The following is a 6,800-nucleotide window of genomic DNA, read 5'->3' as shown; positions in this document are numbered from 1 at the left end:
CGCAGCGCCCCTGCTGAGGTGCCCGGGCTTCGCCTTGGTGCTCTCTGGCGGCCCCTCGTGCCCCGCGGCCGCCCCCGCCGCGGCCTCCTCAGGCTTCCCGGCGGAGCGGGCCCCGCGGCGCCTGCGGGCCCCCGGCTGCCGTGGGCCGCTCTGGCAGCCAGCGCCCTGCTCAGAGCCCGCGGGGCTTCCGCTGCGTGGGGCGGGCGGGAGCGGGGGTGGTGGGCAAGGGCCTCTCTCGAGCGGGGAGACGGCCGCTGCGCTACCTGCAGGGAGGGTTGATGCGCACGGCAGGGAGCAGGGACGAAAAGGCACGTCCGCGCGGCAGCGGTGCGGCCCGCTCCCCCTGCCCGGGAGGGAGGGGAGAAGGGTGTTAGCGAGGTGCTGGGGACCTGCCCCAGGCGGGGCGCGGGCAGCAGCAGGCCGCTTGGCGCCCAGAGGCCTGGGTTCCTTCTCTGGCCTTCCCGTAAACCGTGAAACCATAGAGGAAATCACTGAAAAAGGAAGCTGACCCAAGAAAAAAAGCTATTCGGTGAGACTAGCTTTATTCAGATAGCAAATACAACAGTAAACGAGCTTTTCAACAGTGGTGTGTATTGAAAATAGTTCAGTAACAGTAATGATTCTTAGGAGCATATGGCTTGTGGATGGAGTCAGATTACAAAATATATTAAGGTCAATTTTTATAAATCCTGTCATTTTGGACAAGGTACACATCCTACTGTGGATCTCTTATGCTGCCATGTAGAAACTTTTTGATGTTGATTTTGAACTTTTTGAATTTTTCTGTTTCTCACTTCCTTGAGCTGCAGGTGAAAAATGCTGAAGCAGCAGCCTTGTCTTTTTGCCCAGAATACTTTCCATTGCTGACCCATGTGCTCTTAACTTAAGAACTAGCTCATGAAAAGAACTCCTTTGGTCAAGTAAAAACGTTTTTGGTAGAGGTATTAAGCAAAAAAAAAAAAAAAAAAAAAAAAGTGCCCAGAAAGCAGTAACGCTTATACATACATGCAGGTATGTATATGTGTGTGTATATATGTAGGCATGTATGTGTGTGTGTGCGTGCATGATTGGTTTGAAGACTAGGGTTAGGGCTTTTGTAATGATTTGCAGGTTTTAGGGAAACTAACTGATTTTTTATTCTAGCTGCCTCCTTCCAAAAGCTATGAAAAGCTCCTGAGTCCAGTTCTTTTTAACCATGGTACCTTTCATTTCACTTCTGATTTGTATCTTCATGAAGAACACCTGCTGGGAAGTATCTTTAAAATGGCATCTGAGAGAGACCACTTAGCGATCATTATACCTATAGACCTTTAAATAATGCATACATACAGTATAGTATAGCCCACAGATTTGCAGACTTCTCATCAGTCTATAACCATTACTAGTAGTGGTGGGAGTATGTATGAATATCACCAGGAGCAGCAGCAGGTTCCTGCTCTGTACCAGGCTTTGTAGCCCTTTGAAGGAGTGTTTGCACCACTAGTAGTATTTGTATCACAGTTCAGGAACCTGTGTTTTAATCACTTTGCTTATGAAAAATATTCATATGCTGAACAAAATTGACTGTGTTATCAAAGGCATGGAAATGAAAAATATGTATCAGCACCCTATTATGTATAAAATGGAGTGAAGATACAGATTTGCTTTGCACGATGAGTCTGGTGTGGATATACTTCCAATTTTCTCCTTCAGAAGTTTTTTTGAATATGTATGTTGGAAATATTTCTTTCTCCACTCTCTTCAATCTTCGGCTAACATACTATGTGACTTTGATGCATTAGATTTAATTCACCTTTTGAATATTATTCTTTCCCCCCCCCCCCTTTTAGCTCCAGCTCATGAATGATCAGGAGGAGAAATTGGAAGTGTGTTTTATTCACAAGCCCTTAGTAAGAGTTAGAATAGGGGACTAATGATGGTAAAGTCAAACACTTGTGAGAGATCCATGATGGAAGTTTGAATGATTTGTCAAATCTAGGTTTACTGCATGTCTGGAATAGTCTATGAAGTATATGTTGTCAGAGCTGAGCTGCTTGAGTTAAGCAGTTATCAACTGGGCTGGTACAGAAAGTAGCAAAACTGTTGCTGTACGAAGAAGTTGGAAACACTGCTGGCATACTTCACAAACTGAGCAAATGTTCAAGTTGGTTTTCCAGGATGTTTATGTATTTAGTGAGAAGACGGACAGGCACAAAAACAACTTCAGATCTCTTGTCAGTTAAAGATAACTTTCTGAATATGACCTACTGAAATACTTTCCTGCTCAATCTCTAAGTAAGCAGCTCTGGTGACTCTGCTGTTGCTGAGAGCTTCCTTGAACAGAATCAAAATGAATATGACTGATCAGAAATCTATTATCCAGAAATCATTTGGGAATACTGAACCTGAAACCTGTGGTTATTTCTATCGTCTATCCAGTAAGAAGACTTTGTGCAGCAGAAGAGGTGTGAACTTAGGTCACAAACGGACTAGAAAGATTCAAGAAATTGAAAACTGAAGAAGTAGCAGTGTATCAGAAATCTCCTCTGGTAGTAACACTTAAGGGACAAGAAGCAGAACAATTCAAAGGGACAAGAGAAGGAAGAGCGCTCTTTATCCATTAGAGCTTCAAGGAAGAGAATTAATATTTGAGAAGAAACATCAACTAGCTGGAAGTTGGCAAGTCAGATGGAGCTTCTGAATATAACCTGTGGATTCCATCCTTGAAGAAAACCTTCAATCTAGAAGATATGTGCTGGGTTTGCAGTTCTGGAGTACAGCTGTGGATAGCTGGGTAATTCATAAGATTTGCCTTAAGTTCTAACTTGTAAATATGTCTATGATTTTAACAGTCTCCTGGCTATTAGGTGTCTTCTGTCAAATTCCGTTTGTCTTAACTTTGAATTTGCAGGTGTTCAGTAATTCTAATTTTTTCTAATTGTTACCTGATTCCTACCTCTGTATATCCATAAATGTATGATCATAACATTTTTGTCTCTACAGTAAATTTATTCCAAAATTGCACATCTTTTGTTATTTCCTGAAGCCCTCGGAAGTCCTGGTGGTAGCCCTGCCATAAAAACCTATGTAGATAATTCTAATTCCATTTTACAGAAAGCCCTTTGGAAGTAGTATCAAATCCTTCTCCTGCCCTTGAAGTTCTTGGGCCAGTTTTTGTGATTTTATACTTTTTTTTTTTTTTTTTAACTTAAAACCAGGAGTTTCTTCTGGTGTATGTTTCCTCTTGTCTTCTGGATTTTCCATCGCCAAGGCCTGAGTCCCATGAAATCTTCGAGTATTGTGAACAGTCCTCTGAGTTGACTGGATAACTTATTAAAGCCTGCCATTATTTACATTCTCTGTTCCAAGTGATTGACTTACATGAAAGAAAACAGTGAAATTGGTTTTGTGACAGGTTTTGTCAATTCTGGGGGGAAAGAAAAGAGACTATGTTTTTGTTATTATCTCTTCAGTCATAAGCTGTCTGGTAAAAGTATAGCTCTAGTAAATACACCATCTTCAAGCAGAAGCGTGATTTTAGGTTGACAGTCTTAGTGTAATACATATGTTATACTTTATGCAATGAATTGTATATTTCTTATAAAAACAGGAGAACCAGGAGCATTAATATTCAACCATTTAACATATTTTGCCATGTTGTTATTGTTATGACTGTGTATTTTTCTTGCTGACCAGCAAATGTCTTCACTCAGAGACCCGCTGAGTCCCCAGTGAGGCTGTTTTCCTGCCAAGTTCAGAAATGTCTTTCTGCTGCTGATGCTGCCAGAGGCTCTGTTGTCAGATGATCTCTGCTGTTCATCTCAGAGGCCGAATGGCTGGAAGGGAGGAAAATCCCTTGTGCACAGCATAAGCAGGTGGAAGGAGGAGGGTTTACAAATGCAGTCTTTCTCAGGAAAACCCACCCTTCTGTGCATGTGTGTGTTTGCTGTTGTGTCTGAGGGATGAGTTATTCTTCCTTTCTCCTGTAATTTCTCACTGTTCATGAGGGAACTCTCTAATGCAATTAATAATGTAAACCTTCTCTTATGTTACTGCTCCATTTGCTAATGCTCATTCCAGCTAACTTCAAAGCTGTCCTTCCCTCAGGTTCGGGACCGTCCTTAAAATCAGTGATGGATTTAATATGGCACTAAACTAGGGAGTCTTGTTATTTAGTTGTATTCTTTGCCCATGTCACAGAAGCAGAATTTTCCCTATTTGCTGAACTTCTAATAATGGCAAGCTGACTCTAGCTATTTGTACTGCATCCATTAGTGCCAAAACTGAGCATTTATCTGTCACCTTAAGTTTGTATTGAAGATCTCTTTTAAATCTTGCTTAGGTTTCTAGAAGCTCTGCAAGTGAAGTCTGCAGGAGCCTCTCTCCTCCTTTATAAAAATCAAATGGAAAGATATGGGGGAGTTAATGTAAAGCTTCTGGTAAGTTGGTAAGTTGTAGCTGCCTCTTTTCAGCTTATAAGATTGCCCCTAGTCAGGCATGTCCTTGTCACCTGCAGTTTGTTAACTGAAATTAGAGGAGGAAAAACATGGTTGGGCTCAATGTGTGGGACACAGGAAAAAAGCAGAATGTGGATATAGAATATAAGTATCAAAACTGACATTTGAAATCCCCCATCTTACTCATTTCATGTTTCTCTTTGTTTTTCTCACTAACATGGAAGGATATCAGGTCCAGAAGGGCTACTAGAAAACATTAAACAGCAGTCAGTGTTTCTGAAAACATCATAAACTTCTGCACATTTTACTGCATTTCTTCTCTACTAGGTGATAGGTTTCATAGTGTGCCATGAGATACCCTTCCTTGCCTTTGGCAAAACTTTTGTAGGGAGGGGTAAAAGAGATGGTGAGTGTTCAAAGGAAGTATCCTGTACATCTACACTTCCCACATTTGTCGTATAATGTGGCTTTCTTGGTTTTTTCCCCCCCCTTCTTTATATTTTACAGTACAGGGAGTAAAGGGGCCAAAGTTAGTTATTAGGATGAAATGAACAGGCCTGGACATCCTGGCCTCATTTAGGAAATCTTTTTTTGCCTGCAGTTCAAGATCTACTCATCAATTTAATATCTGATTAAAAAAAAAAAAAGCCCACATGAAAATTAGTCAAAAAATTACCCTGAACTTATATTTTGCATGAATTTTTGGTGTTAATAGTCACAATGAACATAATTAGCATTTGCCCTGAAAAGCACACTTGGATATCAATAAAAAAAGCGATGAGAATTAATAAAATATGGAGATAGAAGCTGGAACTCTGATCCTACAAAGCCTTAGAGCAGATCACCACTGCAATCAGTGGTTGGTGATTAGCACAATACCATCTTAAAGAAATCCTATACCATTTGCATAATGCTCCCTCTTGTGTTGCAGAGCTCTCAAGGGAACTTAAGCTGAGAGTACTGAGGACAAGTTGTTTAGTGCATGGGTTGATTAGTGCATGATTAAATAAAGGAAAGCCAAAGCCATCCCCCAAAGCTTTGAACGTGAAAATCAGATGAAGACTGAAAAAATCATAATGAACAGTAGACATACGTTACAGTAATCATTCAGATTTAGACAAATGTATTTTGGTAAATTAGAACTGATGTTAACGGAGGTTAGCACAGACCTTTATGGAAAAGAACAAATACATCTCTCGTGTGGTCTACCAACATGAAAAGCCCAACAAAAAAATAAGTCAATGCTCCACTCCGTTTATGGCTAATGTAGGCAGCATGGAGAGTTTGAGCTACCTATGTACAGAAGCAGTCTGTTCACAGTGACAGTTTCCATGTCATTCAAGGGTCTCTGAGCAGCGTGCTTAAGTTTGCTGTGATGGATCAGAAGATACGTGTATACATAATAACTGAGTCTATGCTAACTTTGGAGAACAGTGTCCAAAAGACATTTGCTTTAAAGATGCCATTTTTAAAACTCTGTCCAGAAAATGTTTCAGGAATTCATTGAAGAGATCTAGAGGAGAAAGATAGATTTTTGAATTGCTGAATCCTATCATCACAGCAATAGGTAGTACAATTTAAAAATGTAGCAAGCCAGCACATGGGAAGAAAATGATGTCAGAAATTTTTATAAGTCTGTTCTTTAGTCAAAATACTGTTGTCACAAATATAATTACTTGCAGCATTTCAAAGACAGAATCAGAGTCCTAATCCTGAATTCAAGACGCACCTCTGCTTTCTTATGTTCTTTAAAGGACTCAAAGCAGATTACAAAAAAGAAGGGGAATTGCCTTCAGGGATTTAGAAATCCATGTTTGTGGATCTCAGAGACTTCATCCAGAACAAAAGTTGCTTTTACTGGTGTTTTATGAACACTAAACAAATCTCTTGCAAGCTTTCCTACGCAGCCTGGCTTCCTCCTTTTTTTTTCCACACCCTCTGAAGCCTAAGGCTCTTGTTACAGTTCTGCCAGAACCTTCAAAATACCTCATTGATTAGTCATTAGGATTGGATAGGGGATGGATTACGTTACACGTTACACAGCCCCTGACAACACTCTGATTTCTTCCGCTTCCCACAGCTGTGGCTGAGAAGATCTTGTCTGGTATTTGCACAGTCTTGCTCCTTGATTGAAAATGCTTTTTGTCATTTGTCCTGTTTCTACTGCTGCCATTTACGCTACTGAAGAAATGTAGGAGACCGGAGAGGATAAACTCTCTTTCTCCCTTGGTCCCAAAGAGTGAAGCAGTACATAAAAGCAGTTAGTTAATTTTTGAGTAAGTGAGAGTACTATCTGCAAAATTGATGGCGCGCTCAGTAGGGTGGACGGATGTACACAGCTAATCTGAACACTACTTTTGTAGT

The sequence above is a fragment of the Apteryx rowi genome, unplaced genomic scaffold (genome assembly GCF_003343035.1).
Source record: "Apteryx rowi isolate R43461 unplaced genomic scaffold, aptRow1 scaffold_329, whole genome shotgun sequence".
Classification (NCBI taxonomy): domain Eukaryota; kingdom Metazoa; phylum Chordata; class Aves; order Apterygiformes; family Apterygidae; genus Apteryx; species Apteryx rowi.
The sequence above is the reverse complement of the archived record's forward strand: the minus strand, read 5'-3'. Positions refer to the sequence as shown.